The following is a 19,733-nucleotide window of genomic DNA, read 5'->3' as shown; positions in this document are numbered from 1 at the left end:
CAACTATTTTCCCCTTGGATCCAGAAAATGGCTTCTAGAACTTCTGAATGACGTTTTACCACCTGTTATTTATTAAGGTAGTAGTTAAGGTAATACATAAGTGTTGTCACTAGTGCTCAGTGTTTCTGTTTTCATGTTAAAACACTTTCTGTAGTATGGGACAAAATGGGAAAAGTTCAAGGTTCAAGGGTCATTAAAAGCACTGTGAATAACCTGAGACAGACTGCATTCAGGTGCGAAACCTCTCTCTCTTTCTCTCTCTCTCTCTCGCTCTCTCTCTCCAGTGATCTGATTTCCAGACAATCATACACGGCAGATTCTTTGTATTTGCTTTTGGTGGGCTCACGAAAACAATCAGCACAATCAAACAGCGCACACTACACAGACATCCCATCAAGCCGCTATTGCAAAAGCCTTGTGTGTTCATGTCCCAACTCTTGCCGTCTCCAGCTAGCTTAATGCAGGGAGGTGCAGGGGTGTTTGAAGTCAGCAGCCACCGCACATTATACCAGATGAAATGCTATCATGCGTGGTCGATGAATGGTTTGTGTCATTAAGAGAATAAGGCAAACAGGGAGCCGAGCACGCTCAGAGCCTTCCTGCTTGCACGCCTTTCTGAGGGAAGGCAAGATTAAGGGGATGTTCAGAGGCTCTCGTCTGTCAAGACTTCAAAGATGCCATCGACACTCCTTGTTTCTGCCGGTGCAGCAACCAAATCGCACACACTCTGCTGCCTCTGTGGCTGTCAAAGCTCCTCTGACATCCCCTTCATCAGGTATACGGGCTTTAATCCAGACACAGATAAATAAATCAACACAGAGGGGTCCCGCTCTTTTCAGCACCTCCTGGTGGCAGGCTATCCGCACAGCCAAGAGATGCAGGGAAGAGCGCAAGAAGTCATTAGTTGTTTGCTCGTTACAACAAAGGGGGGGACAATCGCACGTTACAGAATGGATCATTAATACAACATGCAGATGATAAAAGAAGAGATTTAGCCAATACGCTCTCTTTTGCAAGTTTGAGATCACTGAATTGGGCTGAAACCCCTCCTGCATTTCTGGAGTGACTTTTCTCCTGTAAATCTGACAGTTCCCCCTTTTTGTTTAGGAGCAGAGCTCAACCTTGAGGATCAGAGAACAGAGGCCTTTGCGTTAGATACGACACGCTGATCTCCGAGCAGTATATTGGGCACGTGGATGGACACATTACTATGTTTGGATACCAGGGAATCCACTGTGAGATAAAACACACAGCAGATGGAGGACCATGGGAAGCAATCTGAGGCATCAACAGTGAAATAAATAGAGCAAACCAAAAGAAGCAGCACTGTGTACCCAATACGACGCTTTAACTCACAGAGAAAGGAGCGGGAAAGAAAAACACAAGCCGGAGAAGCAGAGCGTTGTTGTACCTGTCGAGGTGCGTTTCTGTTGGCTCTTTTCATTTTATTTTAACAGCAAAAGCGAGGCAGACAGAGATCACCACAACAGAAATATGTTGTCTGAACTGAGAGGAGAGATCTGTTGATCCATTGTTCTGTTTGTTTGTTTTGAAGACCGGTCTGGCAGCACATAGCACATCCCTTTCAGAATACAAAAGATGCCTTAGAGGCAACATAAGTGAAGTTTTATGCTGATGACTGACTGCGTGACAAACATCGGGTGAAAAACTGCAACTCCTTTCAGCAGGGTACCTGGTTTATTTGTAAAAGTTAAAGACAAAAAGGAGGTTTAAAAACTGACAGAACACATGCACAGACGGGCGAACACACGTCTAATTTACTGTATATCCTATAAGAAGACTGTGAGGTGCCCACGGGGTCCGTGTTAGTTGTGAAAAATTAAAGGAGACGGATTCAAACTGTCCAATTTCCACATCAAACAAACGCCGGGCTCCATGCTCCTGGAGAGGCTGCCTCATTTCTAACACATAGCTTCAGAAAGAGGTAGCTCCCCCCACCACCAACTCCCTTCCATAACCACCACCTCTTCTGCCTCCTCATCCTCCCCCTGCTGCTTCATCCTTCTATGAGTCCACCGCTGCCGCCACTTTTTCCCCCTCTTTCTTCTTCTTCTTCTTTTTTTTTAAACTGGTACTCTCCATTTCCTCAATAACCCCACTCTCTAATTCCCCTAAGCACTGTACTGGTTACACTAGCCACTGTCTCTCCCCTGCCTAATTATACCCTTGTGAGCCTATTAATCAAGTTGTGAATTATTTAAGAAGGAGAGCTCCTCTGCCTGTAACTGGTTTTGACACTGTGAAGGGGAGACAGAAGAGAAAGGCAGCGGGTGAGGGGGGGGGGGTCTGGGGGAATGAAGGCTCAAGCAAAAGGGGAGATGAATGATGGAAAGGAACGAGGGAAACGAGGGTGAATGGGAATGTGGGTGAGAAGACGGAATAAAAGAAAAACAAATAAAAAGAAAAGCGGGTAGGAATCAGGGACCTTCCTGCATATGTCCCCCGAGGGCCGGGCTGCCTGGTGCTGCAGCCAGACGAGACAAAACCCCCATCAGCATTCACCCTGTTTGTTTTGTTTTTGTTGTTGTTTTCTGCCCCCATCCCACCCTCTATTTTAATGCATAAGTTTTCATGATAAACAGGCATTCATGAATATATGGAGTGTAATAGTGAGGAAGGGAGCGAGAGGAAGACGGAGGCTGAGGTGAAGGGAGAGAAAGAGTACGCAGAGACGCAGAGACCGGAGGGAGGCCGGGGTGCTATGTGGCGGGGTGGGGGGAGACTATGTAGACAGCGCAATGCGCGTGCACACACACACAAATACATGTGGACGCCAGACTTCTACTGTTTGACAGGAAGCAGCATTTCCCCTGAGCAGTAGGTATAGAGTATGTGGCCATGTTGATGCTGATGGCGTTTGTGAGGCTGCTTCAGCCTTTCTTCCTCTGGCTCCTCCTGCTGCAGCCCCTCCTCATCAGTCCAAAGGAATGCACGGCCTGCCTAATGACTCCCATTGACACTAATCCCTATCATAAGTAGTAGGAGCAGAGAAAAAAAAAACTGAGAAAGTGAGATGATTAGTAATTTCATAATGTTTTCTGCTCTCAGTCACGCCACGAGTGAATTGTGGACTGACTGGAGAATTGCGATGAACTTGACTCAAATAAATATGTCGTGGAAGGGATATAAATACGTTGGTTAAAAAAAAAAAAAAAAAAGTGTGCTACTGTCAAGTTTGTCACAAATCCCCGAAGCAGAAATAAGGAACAATCTCTGTCGTAGTTACCGGTAGTTGGGGTGTGCATCTTCATGCAACACGTACTGTATCTCGACACGCTGATGTATTCATGACACAATCCATTTAGAACTACCCGTAAGATTCCCTCCAAGATATGATATGATCTAAGCTGAGGTGGATTTTTTAGTACTACTGTTTCAACAGGTGCTTTTAAATGTATTTCTTATGCTTTCATAACCCTCATATACATAGTTAAAACAAAGGAAGAAAGAAATGACCAATAAACCAGCCTGGCACAAATAGACTATAGCAAACTGTATATACAATTGAAATGACATGAACAGTTAAATTATAAAAAAAATATACAAACTCAGCAGTCTTAAGTGTTTTCATAAACGAAAACAAATTTTGTTACATGCGAGATGCAATGGAATTCACTTAAAACTAAGATTCAATTACAACCACTTTTGCAAGACTTGAAACAGTCTTGATGAGACTTGGAGGTGAATTCAGACATATTAGATGAAATTATGATCATAGCACGCCACAATGTTGGCTGGAGGACCTTTCGCCTCTCCTTTAAAAAGTAAAAACCTTTGATGCCATATCGACCTTGAAAGGTTCAGCACGGAAATATTAAATATGTATATTAGTCAGTCCCAAGCCATTTCAATATAGAAAATCATGATGTCACAATTATGTTTAATTTCCATGCCAACATCTCTACAAGTTAATACAGGACTGAGTGTTCCCCGACATTTATTACACCGAGGCCCTCATTTTACTTTGGAAAAATCTCTAGGCAAACAACCAAACAAAAAAAACGTGACAAAAAGTATGAATGCTGAAACAACGATAATCTTGGCCCAATTTACTCACAAATTGACTTATTCATTGGGATCTCTGGGAAAATTTAATTGAACACAAAATGAACGAAGCCATGATTTATTGTGTCGTATGAATAACAGGTGAATTCAGGTGGTTTATTGTATGCTCTGCCATTTATGGAAGAGCCGTGAATTGTTCTGCCTGTCAATATATTGCATTGGCATAGATATATTTGTAATTAATATATAATCATTTTTAGACTAATTAATTAACCCTGGATAATATCCTGCAGCACCACTGATGATATCTCATGGCATGGTATTGTAATTTATTAAACTTAAAGAAAATTTAAGTAAATTGATCACTAAGGTAGCTGATCCAGAGTCATGACAATTTTTTTGTAAGCATTAATCTATTATAGAGTTCTGAGAAGGTAAAATGTTCACACTACTTTAAATAAGGTTCTAAAATAAATTAGTGATTAGTTCAACTAACTTTATTGTCAGATGTTATACATATATGATATACAACATACCTGAAATAGCATCGTATCAACTCAATCGTAAAGTTTAGCTTCGTTTGTGTATGAAATTATACGGTTTTGTCGTAATTGCTCGTGGTAAGAAGTTGCTATTCTGATATGGTGGCTAATCAAACAAACTAAATACTTAACCTTAGGTGCAGTTTAAAAACTCAACAGTAAATAATACTGCGTGTATATTGCATATGTAGATGACTTGCATCTGATTCATTGTTATTTGCTGTACATACAATTTTGATGGCAAATGATCATGCTTTAAACTAGTGATGAGAATGCAGTTATTGATCTCCAAAGTGGAGTATTACAGGTTTTTTAGCTAGATATCATTGTTGAAACTGCAACTTGTCTAACTTTGTTTCCACTGTTTTGTTTTCAGCAGAGACCAACTATTCGCAGAGAATACACCTTTAAAGTTATTTCATATATAGTACTGTATACTACATCCACAAGTTTTAAGAAGGGCAATGGCAGCTGCAGAACTGACTCAAAATACAAACAACAGTTTACTTGATATCCTGAGACTACGTGATTTCCTTTTATTTGGGGGACATTGTGTACCCACCCATCTTGATCGAGGGATGGGTACAAAAGAGAAGCCTAAGAGGGATTGCATGCTTCTGTTAGGGGGGGTGCACATGCATGCCATTTGTAAATATGTGTGGAGGGCAAATCTCATTATGCCTGAGCAGTGCTGTTTTTTTTTTTGTGTGTGGGTGGGGGGGGGGGGAAACTGAGAGGGTAAAAATGTCCACACTGCTCCATCTCTGTGGGATATTTATTAAATTAATTAAAAGTTGCTTAAGGCAAGCCGTACAAGTGAATGCCCAGGGCTTGCTGTGATTGGCACGTTCCTCCATCCTGACTTCTCTCCTGGGTCTTGCATGCATTTGCTTTAACTAACTGTCCATGACTGAGAAGCCTGGCACACACACACACACACACACACACACACACACACACACACACAAAACACCTTCCACCAATCCTTCATCTTATTCTTTTAGATCATCGTGGTATTAGAGGCACCAGGGCACCATTTTTGAAGAAACCCTTTGTATATTATGCCCAGTTTTACATTACAGTAGATAATTTTCCTGCGCTGAACCCCATGCGCATGGAAAAGGTTCATGCATGGCAGACCGATATGCCGCAGTACACTCCACAAAGACATTTATCAACATAATGTTACGTTTAGGTAAAGAGTCGCCCTGCAGTAAATTTGTCATGTTTGGGCCCAAAATGCTATATTCTGCCATTATTTCAAAGTGCATTATTTGAAATGTTAGGGAACAGTATTTTCAAGTCACCTTTGTCTCGCAAACAAAAAGCTCTTAAAGGTAATTCCCAAATTTGTCAAGAAACAACGAACCATGCAGAAGAGAGAAGAGCAATCATGAAAAAGAATATTAATCAGGCGGGACCAGAAGATGCTCTTGTGGGAAAGATGAGTCACTTTTGTTCACCATTATACAACCATTTCTGACTTCACACAAACACTTAGACTACTGTTATTATGTTCCAATTAAACACAATAGGAAAGTCTGGCATTTCAAACTCTTTGGAGAAATCTGCATACTGACTTTCAGGGGGAAAAAAAAAAACAAAGGGAAAAATTAAAATATATTATCATCTTTTAAAAATCCTTTTAAAAATAAACAAGACAAACACAAACAAAACATAACAAAAAAGCCCCACTCTGTGCCTTCCACTTTCTTTCTCGCTCGGCTCGGCTGGGCGACTCTCTGAGGAGGCGGAAACTGAGAGAACTTATTTGCATATAAACTGTGAGAGGCAGGGATTGTCATCGGCGGCGCATTAGATGCAAGGAGTGCGAAGGGAAAGGATTTTCATGTGCAAATTTCAGCCTCGCCAAACTCAGAGCATTATTATTTCATCAGTGCCTAAGAAGCAAACCCCTTCGTTCCCCGAACCCCGCCATCATCCCCACGGACACTTCAAGATTCAGACCAAATCCCCCCGTTACGCCTCGTCCCCAGAAGGCCACGCTGCTCAGTAGCTGTTTACACCGAGGCCTACGATGCAGGAGGAGTCAATCCGCCTGTGAGATGGATGAGAGCTCAGATAAGAGGAAACCGCAGGAAGAGGACACATATCCACCCAGTTGTGACCAGAAATATTGGGAGTTTCTTTGCCATCATTCCTCTTAAACTACCAGAATGGAAGCTTGATGGCTTTCAAGTTTAAAAAGGGAGATTATAGCCAATTAGCAGTCCTTCTGAAAACCCTTTAGTGCCTGGGGAATTGTGGCTGATCCCAAATGTGGGACAGCTGTGAGCAACAAAAGAACAGTCGCAGCCTTGCTTTTGAAAAAACACGCGGCCAACCAGCGCACTTGCTAAACATTTATATTCCATGCAGCTCGGCATAATTGCTCATGCAAACAAGGAAAAAAAAAATACCCCTCGCTGATAGCAGTAGTAGCAAAGAATTTCTTACGCGGCATAAAAAATGAATGACTGTAACTACAGTACCCAAACAGACAAATGCGCATCATATGCAAAGATTCCCAAAGTGACAAAAGGGGAACTGACGGAGAGGTAAATATGTTTTAAAACGTGACAGGGAATACTTCTGTGGGATGGGGAACGTATTTCATCCTTTTAAATCAATTTGTCAGCTTCGTCTGCATTACCAAAAGCACGGAGTGTTTCCCTGTAAACTGCCATCTTTAATTTCTTTGTCTGACACTCGGCAACGCAACGCTGCGCACAGGAGACAGAACGAGAGGTGAGCTAAAGGTTCAAAGCCCAGATGGGAGCGGCGCTTGTGTACCCCTGAACGTTGTGGATTACCTCTTTCACTCTCATGTCAAACAAAACGCAGGAAGAGGAGGAACACAAGTCGAAAGATCTCCACAGGCTCCGTAATCTACACCGATTCATACCGAGACCTGCAACTCGCGTTACGAGTCTCTCTCGATGATTTCCTTCTTCCTCTTCTTTCATACTACTTCTTTTCCATCTGGGTACCTTTCTGTCATGTTCGCCGTGCACCTGCTCAACACCCCTCCGCCCTGCCATCTCCTCTCTCCTGGTTCCTTTATCCCGCCGCGCACATTAGCAAAAAAAAAAAAAAAAAGCTTTCTGACATCTATTTCAACTTGTGGGAAAGGGGATTCAGATCCTCTATTTGCGCTGAACTACTTCTCCTACAAAAGAAACGTCGGATAGCGTCAAGATAAATGGCTGAAAACGATGTTGTAGTTCAACAGTTTAACAGCTGTTAAAAGATGAAACTTTCAATAGAGCCCTGGAAAAAAAATTCCTCCCCCCGTTTTTTTTTTTTTTAAACAGCCAAATTTCAAACAGTGTAGAACAGAGGTTTTATCTCAACTGCTTCTCCAGTATTTGCTTAGAATGTACAATTAATAAATAAGTCCCTCAGCAAGCTAAAAATGGATTTCATGAGAAGCCAAACCAGTCTGCTTTCACAGATGAAAAGTTAGTAAAATGCCCACTGAAAACTTTAACACTTTTTGATTTGCTTATTTTTTATTCAGGTTGATGAAAAAAAAATATTATTATTTTAAACAAGTAAATATATGGCTGCTCATTCGAACTGATGTTAAGTGCGAGACAGCATACACCTGTTACGGATTGGGGTGCATTTGTTCGACCCCCAAATAAAGTTCAGATCTCCTCGTGGACTTTTCCTGACATTTATTTTACTTTTTATTTTATTTACTTATTGCTTCCTAGGAACAGCTTGTGAGTTTTGTGCTCACACTGACTGAAAAAAACAACACCCCCCCCCAAAAAAAATGGTCATAATTCCCTCCACTTAAGGCCAAAGTTCCAACTAAAGAAAAGCAGCCCCAAAACATGATGCTTCACTGAAGGTACAGTTTGCACCAAATACGTTTTGGAATTATGTCCGAAAAGTTCAACCTTGATTTCTGTGGATCATGACAAAATCCCTCAAACACGTGGGGAAATGTGTTATGGTCCCATGAAACCAAGCTATAACTTTCATCCATCCATCAATTTTCTATACTGTTTATCCTCATTCGGGTCGCGGGCATGCTGGAGCCTATCCCAGCTCTCTTTGTGGGAGAGTTGGTGTACATCCTGAACTGCATCTCAGCCAATCGCAGGGCACATATAAACATGTAATTACTTTGGTGTTAATCAGATGCTCTTTAAATGCTGGCAGGTGTGTGCTTACAACTATTTAACATAAGTTTGAATGTGATTGATTCATTCTGAACAGTCACATCCTAGTTTCAAAATGACACGTACACTTCCACAACCACACTTTTTTATTTTTACTCCCCCTTCTCGAATTTGTAGCGTTTACGTTGGTGTCATGCTAAAAATGTAACAACAAACACTAAGTATATTAATATAAATCAGGAAGAAATGAAAGTGTGAAGAAATACAGTACAACATATAAACAGACACAGCACGATTATGGCATATTGTGCTTAGCTGGGGTAAAAAAATAATTGAAAAAAATATATATTGCTGGAACACATACAGTATAGCCCTAATTACCATCATATTGATCCATGACGAGGGTAGTGGTGACCTAGCCCTGGGGATATTTGAAAACTCTGTTCACAAATTCAAAAGAAGCTTATTGCTCCATGTTTGCTGAAGCAATGCATTGTACTGTATTTTGCAGCCATACTTAGGGGCTCAAATGTCAAAGATCTGTATGGTAACCATTCTGTATACAGTCTATAATCCTGGATGAAAACTGAAATGATACTGATCTTCACGCCTCAGGGTATGTTTGTGTTGCTGGAAAATGTTTGTGTGTGCGTGTGTTTGTGTGTGTGTCCGTGAAGGTGTGCTCTAGGATTATTTGTTTACACCATGACCCTCTCAGGAGAGTAACTAGGAGTTTTATTTCAGGCTTAACATCACCATTTTACAACATGATGGGTTTTGCCTTTTAATACCTCCTGATTAAGCACATCCTAATCAGAGCTAATTACCTACTCATTAAAGGGCTCCACAGCTCGCTGATTAGTATTCTGAGCTGCATGCTGGCAAACGGCGCACGGAGGTCACGCATTTAAGAAAGAAGTTATAGCACGGGGAGGGGGACGGGGGAGAGACTGACCAGAAGTAGCTACAAACTCGCTTATCAAACGGCATTTTTAATTTCGGATAATCAATATTCAAGGCAATGGATTTACCACAATTTACATATGCATCAGTAATCATAAATTCTTAATGCTTTAAAAAATTCCCAATGCCCACAGAATTTCACTCACCAATTTCATAGCAATCTGGCAAATCAAATATGATTAATAATAAATTGAATCATTACAACAGGCTCCGCAAACTCACGTTCACAAATTGCATCCGTGACTGCAGTTCAACAACTCGCTCTCCTGACATTTCTGCAAGTCACATGTTAAATCAGTGAGTGATTGCAAATGCAGTGTTGGGACAAGCTGCAGCCATCATTTATTTATTTATTTATTTATTATTATTACTTATATTGCCAGAGAATCACAGAAATATTCAGAATCTGAGCTCACCCAACACCTCATTTTACCTCGCTTCTTCTGACTAGCTCTGCAACTTCTGAGACTTATTTGTTGACCTAAAGAATGGTGGGTACTTTAATTGTTGCTTGCTCACGTATTTTCATTTTCCTCTGAGTTAAATTCATTGGTAAGTTATGTGATGCGACTAAGATGTTTCAGTATTTACATTGCACCCGAGGAGCTGTCACTATCGCGCCTATACACTAAGATGGATACACGAATCTGACCAGGATTTAGAACGACTGTAGCCAGAAAAAGAAGAAGCAAAGACGTCAAAGGAATTAAAAATTGCAAATCAAGCACACAAAATTTGAGAACTTGCAATTGTGTAGAACACAACTGGTATTTCAGCACAGAACAGGATGAAGAGCGATGGCATCTTGAGGCAGGGGGCTGGTGGGTTGGGTTTCGGGTCGGGTAGGGGGGAAGGGACAATCAGGCATGGGTGGGAGGAGGGTGCTCTAATGGGCTCTGGGAGAATGGCAGGCCCTGCTGGGGGCCACAAGAGGCCCGAGCCTGTGGTCTTGCCTTGGGCAGGGCTGCCACAGGAGCAGTCAGGTGGGCTGGCAGGCTGAGGGTGAGGAGGGCCTCCCCATGTGGGATGCCATCAGCCCCTCACCCTCTGCACAGATGTTCTGGGTTTGCGGGTGGGTTAGAAGGGACGGTTAACAAGCTGTGCAGCAGCACATAAACACAAGGATTCCATATTTCCAAGTTACACCTGAGAGCCATCGTTGCCTGCATTAGTCCAAGTGAGACCGTCCACGGTAGTCTTTAATTCAGCCTTGAACACATGTAGACATCACTGCTATGAGATTAAAAGTTAAACACTCATGCAACATGTAGATGACTGACTAACTAATGGCGATTTATCATAATTAATTTAATATCAACACATGCCTTAAGTGTCCTCACTGATTAGGTTTGTGCCACAAAGAAAAGACCAGCATCCGTGTGGCTCTTTGGATTAACTGTCTTGCGCTCTATCTTTACAAAGTCAGCATTGAGACTTACAGTTCCCTGATGCCCCGTTCAACATAACCTACTATAGGAAGCAAAGATCATGGCGGCCGGGGCAAGATTCGCCCTCGCCTGACCGGTAAGCCGTGAAGCCTCTGGCATGACTTTCAGCATGTGAAGTGCAGCTTTATCACCTCTGCTTCAACATTCATCACACAACCTCCGGTGCTACACATTCCAAAGGGAGACAATCATGCCTCAGCCAACTCCTATTTGAAGCTCCTGGTTTAGGCCGAAGGTGGCAGGAAGACAACTTCAAAGTTTGAGTCAATGCGCACATCACACCGAGGAAGAAGAAAAGGAGGCAGCAGGGACAGACGAGGAGGAGAAGTTGTCTTCACTCAGGAGAGAGGTCATGATAAGGCCATGTTTACACCGGCAAAGACCACACTTAAATAAAGTATATGTCCTGCTTCTCAGCACTCATGCAAAAATAACTCCAAGTTAGAGTTTACGTCTCTATGTAGTAGGAGTGGTGCCAGTATAGGGGTGGGCATCAAGAAACGAGAACCAATTAGAAACAGGACTGACCTTCTGGTTTGCCCAGAATCGTTCAAGTTTGAAAATTCGGGTTCTCACTTTTAATGGCTACAGTCCGGCCATCCGGAAGAAGTGGAGAAAACCAACAGAGAACGCACACCAAGAACTGCTTGTGCCCAACCACGAAGTGGTGAAAAAAGTGTCTTAACTTCAGTCGGCTCACCGCATTACTTTATGCAAAGGAGGCTTTCACAGTGTGGAGTCTCTGACGTGCTCCTAGACTCAGCCTACAACGCATGGAGCTTCAGTGAAGTCAACTCTCTGTCAATTGGGAAATTGAAACAATAAAATAAGTCGAAGTCAACATTGAGACAGCTAACGAGGTAAACAGTTGGTTGGCACTTTGGCACTGATGGTTTTTAGCATTTATTTTACTCTTCAAACCGATTTAAGCGCCAATGACAAACTTCATAGTAGCAATTTTACATCACAATGAATTGGGACAAAATTCACATAAATGTCGTAAGGTATCACAAACACATGCCTCACTGGTGAAAATCGGGAATGGAAGCAGCATTTTATGGCATTTGGTTTCGTCCAGCCATCCATTTTCTGAACCGCTCATCCTCACGCAAATCTCAGGGGTGCTGGAGCCTATCCCAGCTGTCATCAGGCACGAGGCAGGGTACACCCTGAACTGAACTTTTAGCCCCCCTCCCCCCCCCAAAAAAAAAAAAAACTGCAATGATAGTCAAGAAGGCAAAAGTGAACTTTGCTGTTGGGCACGTGTCAACAACTCCCTAACCAATGGCCTCTCAGTCTTTGCAAAATACATTTTGCACTGTGAGAAATGGCAGACAAATGGGGAAAATGATCCAAGGAGTTTACATCCGTTGTCAAGAGAGAGATTGAAACTGGAATAGCACTTGGTAGAGTCCAACTCTCTCGCAAAGCTAAAAATTAGTTAGGAACAGAAAAAGATACCCGTCTCGTGTATTAACCTTCATTTTAGCTGTTTAGAATGGATCATTATTTAGTAAGAATTAACGGAGTCACAGTAACATTCCTAAACATCACAACTGATTTGGGGCGTTTAAATTTAATGTTAGTACGGTGTGCATTGGGAGTTGAGTGTAGTGAGGATCCAGTTTTGCCTGTGCAGGCTGATTATAAAACGCCGCAGTAAACTATTTTGAGTAAACTGGTTTGATTTGGCAGCATGTGGGTCTTAAAGACACAGGCCGCTAAGAACCGTAAAGAACAATGACTGCGCAAAGATGTTTATAGACCTGCTGTGCGGCTCTCATATTTACAGTCCAATTAACCCATATTTCTTAGACACAGAGGGCACTGAAGACGGCAAAATAAAGTCAAACTTTGCGTTATCGCGAGTGTCAAGCGGAGTATGATCGCATATTTGAATTGGAAATCTGGCAAAGCGACAACAACAACCGAGTACACTCACTCGGAAGGCAAGAAGAGGGTTAAATGAACAAAGCCTTGAAAAAGAGTACAATTCTCTAGCTCCTGCCTCAATCCTCGCTCTTACCCCCACAAAGTACACAAGAAAAAACAAAATAGTATCATGCATATCATTCATTAGCAGCAAATAAAAGAAATTCTCTCTAATAGTGCCCTCAAATCCCAAAGCTCTGTGCACCACGGAGCGGGGAACTAAAGAAATGGGGGAGAGAGATGCAAAAGGAAGCCGTCTCCCTCAAGTGCTTGTTAGGCCCAAATTATTATGGCGATGAATAATTTTAAAAATAAATAAGAAAATAAATAAATAAAAGACGAACCATTTATAGATCTAAGTATTATCAGAGGAGCCGCGGGTCTGTTGCCAAGCTCTCTGGGCCCGTTTGAAATCTGCCTTTGTTTTTCACTTTGATCTTTAACTGCTAACCTATCCATCACTTCACCTGCTCCCACGTTAGCGCTCCCTCACCTACTTCCTCTTCTTCAAACTTCCTCGCGCGAGGTGCACCGAGCACTGCCCGCTCTAAGTGGTAATCATAATCGCATCATCATCACCCTCCTCTGCATTGTTAGTCGTTTGCTGTTCTTTCACAACAATCATTAACATACGGCGCAGGGGGGCGAGATTAAGCGGCAGGATGCAGGAGTAAATGAGGGAATCATGGGGAGGAAGCGAAAAAGGAAAGACGAGAGAAAGCGCCAAGCAGCTCATCTACTCTTTTTCACTGATTTTGTTTTTTCCACCCCATTATTTGCTCTCCTCCTCACTAATCTGCCTTTATTTTCAGTATTGCTAACTGTGCCCTCTTTTTTTTCATCTTACTGATTTTTCATCCCACTTTGTCACCTAATTTAGCCTTGCTGTTTATTTTCTTTAATTTTTTTAATTCCCACCTTTATGTCATTTTGTGTGTGATTTAGTTTTCAACATTGTTTCAGCAGCTCCCAAAATACGTATAGTTTTACTACCCCTTCCTCCCTTAGGGTTAAATGCAGGTCACCTCAGCATTATGCCACTGACCACCATTTTCAATTGTTGCTCCATGGTCTATGCACCCCCAAACTATTATAAAACATGTCTCATCCAAAAGTGCATAAGCCAACCCATCCCGTATACTACACCAGTAGTGCTCAATGCATTGATCGCGAGGCAGTTTCGGTCGATCGCAACGGCGTGTCGAGAAAAAAAAAAGACATCAGACGTTTTTTTTTTTTTAGCTCACCGTGGATGTGCAAACACCGACAGTACAGCAAAAGACACTATCAGTGAGTTAACCCCTATTTTAGACAAAAACGTATCACTTTCGCGAGAGGCTGGATGCTTGAGAAGTAGATCTTGGGGTAAAAAAGTCTGGGCACCCCTGTACCACACCTATCCACAACCAATTTTATTCGTGTCATATAATTATGTTTCGCTCCCCATTTTCCTAATTTTGCCGACATTCACTAACTTTTATCCACTACACGTGTTGCTTCGACATCACCTCTTTATATGCAGTATCCCCTGCTCTCTGCCACATCTAGAGGTTTCCGCCCTCCAGCGCAGAGACGCTGTAACCTTGTAGTACTTTATGCTCGGCCTCTGGTTGATATTCTAATGAGACTCATCCCGACATCCCTTGCTTCCCCCGTTCACCTATCTTTCCTGGTATCTTTCCCTCACCTCTTCTGCTCCCTAAGCCCCAGAGTGGCTCGCTCGATTCCGTTTCATCACACATCAAACACGCTTGACGCTCTCCGTGCGGGCAGGACCCGGGGACTGCAACATCTGCACAGGGAGATGCGTGGGGTTATTGCGCATGTATGTGTGGGGGGACCTTGGCCTCAGAGGAGGGTGCGCGGGGCGGACGAGGCATGCTACGAGCAGATGTCACCAGGACCTGAACAGCAGGCTTGGGGGGGAAGCCGCAGGGAAAGAGACGGAGGAACGGGGCCACCCCTGCGGCCCAGCCGGGGGAAGGAGGAGAGTAGAGATAAACCAGAGTCTCTCCAAATACTCCACCTCTGCTCGCCTTTCAACGCGGCTCCCGCACACACCCGACTTTGACAGCACAACAAGATAATTAGTGAACATGGTGCTAATAACATAATCATTACTTGTCTGTGTGTGTTTTCCTTCCTTTTCAATATCAGTGTCCTCTACAGGCACTCCCATGAGTCCTGATGAGGAGGCGGAGGGGCAGGTGAGGTGAACAATTACTTTTGTCTGGCTAGTCCCAGTGGCACAAAGAGAACCAAGGCTCTGATCCAGACCAAAGCAAAGACCTTTCTTAATGGCGAGAGAGAACCTGCTCTTTGGAGAGGGTCACTGTTGCTCTCACATCCATTAACACCGGCGGTATTTCATCACGAGCTCCTTCTGGCAGGCGGGAGCTGCGGAGGGACTCTGATCAGCCGGAGCTGAGCACAGATGCTGACATTCCCCCAGTTAGTGAACGTGGCAATCGGGGAGCTTCCACTGTCAATGAGTCATCAAAGGGCTTGTCTGAGAACAGCTGTTGACGTCAGTTCGCTGCCACAAACATTAACCCCTATTGAAAAGTAAAGGCTTTTCCCACCCTAAATTGCTAATGGTTCTATTATCTGTATGGGAACAATGCACATTTCTAAGGTCTTTTGTCCTAATTACATATGGCATTGGAGTGGAACTTTTGTCAAGTTTAATCATTACCTAAAGAATGATTTGAAACGCTAAGCAAGTATCAAGCATGCAAGATTGAATGAAAATGACTATTATGCATTTCATTCACTGATTACAAAACCATCCTTCGATCTACAGGAACACACAGCCCCGCCATTCTTGAATGAGCTTAGTCCAGCACGTAGCGAGTGTGCCAACACAGAAGACGATGGCGGCAAAAAAAAATGGCCATCTGTTTTTGTTTTTATTGCCGCACTCATCCAGTATGTCAATGCGCTACTTTGTCACAAAAGAGCACATTTATGTAGTAATATAAACAGAATTCTAATCTGTGTATCGTATTTTTAAAAAAAAGGACTAATCTATTCAGCCATCAATTTTCCAAAACATTTTTCCCCATTAGCGTCACACGTAAAATAATAATAATAAATGTATTTAAATGGTGCGGTGGCAGGTAATATACTGTATATAATAGTGTCTGTCAATATAATGGTGACCTTGTCTCACCTACTTTGTGAAGAGACAGAGACACTGATAGGTGATATATAAATTCCACCTATGAGTTCACTTGTACTAAACACATTAATATATTTTTAGCTATTAGACATAGTCGACACAGAAATATCATAGCAAGTTTTTAGTAAGTTTCCCATTATTCCCATTAAATATTTCTAAAATATCAATAACCACGGAAAAAGCTGCTCTTTGCCATGAAACCGCCAGAATAATTTAGTCTTGTGTTTTTGCTTTGCGGAGTTTGGCTCCCCCGCTGCGCTCGCCACTGACAGCTGTCGTGTCGTCATCTTTATTATTCAGATTTCTGGGAGCCAAACAGCTGTTTTGCATGTCACATTGAATCACCAGCTCATCCACACTGCTGATACTCATGTGACAACAAGAGTCAAGACAGTCTTGAATTACTGCATAGTGTCTTGCGAAAAAACACAACTATTACTGCTTTAAACTGATAATATAATCCACTGTGTACCAACAAAAAAGTAAGTGTGATGTGGGGGTTGTTAGCGTGGAGAACGCTCAGAAAGCGCACATCTGTACTTGGATATAAATTAAATCTTAGAATGAATAAAACATCCAGACTTGATGTGAAGGATTTTTTTTTTTTTTTAACTACAAAGACAAGTGTCACAGCAGAAATAGACAATTAATTGCTGCAGCCAGTCACAATATTTCTCCCGTAACCAACTGCTGCAAATGAATCACTGGCAAGTGCATAGTACGCAGTAGACTTTATTAGATGAACTGAATACATTGCTTTAGTTGACAGCAAAGTCACTGTACTTTATCACAGTCCGAGTAATGAGCGATAACTTCCTAGCATCTGTGGGAGACGAGTGCAGTACAACAAACTCCATGCATTTTTCATCACCCGCAATTACTCAGAGCTTGTTGATATTTTCCCATTCGTTTCATTTGGGGAGCATTTGCATCAGAAATCAGAAGGACTTCTGCAGGCCTAACAGGTTTGTGCTGTAAATGATAAATACAACTGTCCAACTGTTTGTTTCACGGAGGATAAAGTTAATAATGGCCAGGTGGCAGCATCAGGGATCAGCTGGATGCTTTTGACATCTGTCTATTGACAACTCACCTCCATGACCGCGTTGGTTAATCATTTCGGTGTGAGAAGAACTTTGATATGGAGCAAAAGGCTACAGTGTGTCTGCTCAAAAGCAGAACTTTTACTGCACTTTGGTGGAAAGTTTGATGAGTGTTAAGTGTTGTTTATTTCTGTTTTTTTTTTTTTTTTTACACCATACCTAAAACCATGCATTTCTTCCACAGACATTCACAGTTGACACGATAATACAATAGTCCTTTGTGTTGAGCTCGTCGATATGAGCAAAATATGCCTCAGTAGGGAAAAAAATTACAACGGCCCCTAAAATAAATTGTGCACTCCAGGCACAGACAAATAATACCGGTACTTATGGGGAAGATTAAAGTGCAGTGGAATTCTCCTAAATTCGTAAAACTTGGAATTAGACCAATATGTCTCACAAAGAAGTAGGGCTAATGGTTTATTTCATAATTGATTATTCTGCCAATAATTTTGTTCAAATAATCCAAAAATCCTATTAAATTATTTATTTAACCTCCTTTCTTTTATTGAAAAACAGGACATTATTTCAAATTGAAGAAAGAAAAACAGACTGTATCACATAAATTGATCATGACTCACTTACTTGTTTAGTCCATAACATATCAGAAAACTAGTCCAGTCCCAAGTAAAAACACATTCGCAAATGTCTTATTTTGACTAAAAACATGAAGGACAATAGAAAAACAATATTGACTGTTGAGAGGCTTAAATCTGAGGATACGGACAATTACAAGTTTTACAAAGTTTCTAAATGATTAATCAATTATCAAAATAGATTAATTGGATAATCAATTAGTTGTTGCACCTGTACGAAAACCATCAAAGCCCAAACGTCAGTCATCCATGACATCACCCGAGACCACAGCATATCCTCCAAAGCTTCACCCTTGCCCAAAATGCTTTAAAGTTGGAACTGGTACAATCCGAGTGTGGAAAAATATGACTTCCCACTTTTCTGGAATGTGGCATAAATCAAAGAGGGGCAATTCTGAACAGTTCCAAATACGAGCCAGATACTAGCCAGTAATAACACAAACTCTGCTTCTGTTTAGAAAGCATGCAAATATCAGGAAAAGCATTTCACCTTTATTTGGGCTCTATCAGAAGTACTTTAAATGGTGGAAGTTGTGTACTGGTTCCCATTTAACATTAGTTTGCTCACACTATTACAAGTGCATTATTTCTTTAACTTCCTCTTTCGATAAGAGAAGTGTTGATAGGTCACATTAATGGTTGGGGGAGAAAAATCATTTATCTTGGTCTCAATTTTTGATATCACAAAAACCGCCATTTTAACAGTTATGTGTAGACTTTCCACTGTACATCTACAATATACCTGCAGCAACATATCAGTTGAGTCTGTGTAACAAAATTAACTATTTCTTAAAATGCAGTATGTCATTTACTGGTAGGTAAATACAGTACAGGCAAACAATAAGGGGCACAAATTGCGATATCTCAATACCACCACTAAAGAATGCAATAAACCATTTTTGTGTTGTCTATTTATATGCAGTGGTGCACATTCCCAATCAATCTTAATTAGCGAGAGCTGTCTTCAATTATCACTGCAGACTGTGTGCGGTGATAAAAGGCTGAATATCAACGTCTCCCTGACAATACAGAGCACATCCGAGTAGATTGACAGGCTGACTTCTTCCTCCATCAAGGTGCAGAGTCCAGGGTGGCTGATTCCTGCAGTCTCAGATTTGTCGTAATTGACAGGTGCAGAGAGCCCTGCTGGGGTCCTGATGGAGCTCCGCACCATTTATGCTGATTAACACGTCAAAAGTACAAATGAATAAATAAACTGGTAAGCCAAATCAGGCATTTAGCCTGAGGGGATGCCTTCGTTAGTAGATTAAACAAAGTGACTAATCAGAAAAACAATCCGCGACTGAAGAAGAGAAAGTCAAAAGATGCCAAAGCCTGAGGGTAAAGAGCTAAGTAATTGTAATTATTTAGCTACTGGAAAACAAAGACATGAATTCATAATCAACAGAACAGTGACAGATGATATTTTTTTTCCAGATATTCTTCGTTATGACAAGGAGGGCTGAGTGTTTTGATCAAAGAGAGAGTGCTTGTCTTTCCGCATTTTTTACATGTTGACGTGGGTGAATTAAATGTTCACCATGATGTAGATTTTGAATTTCCCAACTACAAATGAGCCATCGGGGCCAGATCACTAGCGAGGCACATATTCCCTCGGCTGCCATCAGTCGCTGGTACTCAAGGTACACTCCTTGGGGGAATTACTTTGGGTCAGTCTGGGGGGGAAAAAAAAGGTGGGATAACAGAAAAAGAACAGACAGGACCCATGCCGTGTGTTTTTGACACTGAAAAGAAAATCCCACTTCCTTTGAAATCCAAATGAGTAGAGGCAGGGTCCTCTCTCCAAAC

This window comes from Syngnathoides biaculeatus, chromosome 17, assembly GCF_019802595.1.
Source record: "Syngnathoides biaculeatus isolate LvHL_M chromosome 17, ASM1980259v1, whole genome shotgun sequence".
NCBI classification, from domain to species: domain Eukaryota; kingdom Metazoa; phylum Chordata; class Actinopteri; order Syngnathiformes; family Syngnathidae; genus Syngnathoides; species Syngnathoides biaculeatus.
This window is presented reverse-complemented; position numbering follows the sequence as displayed.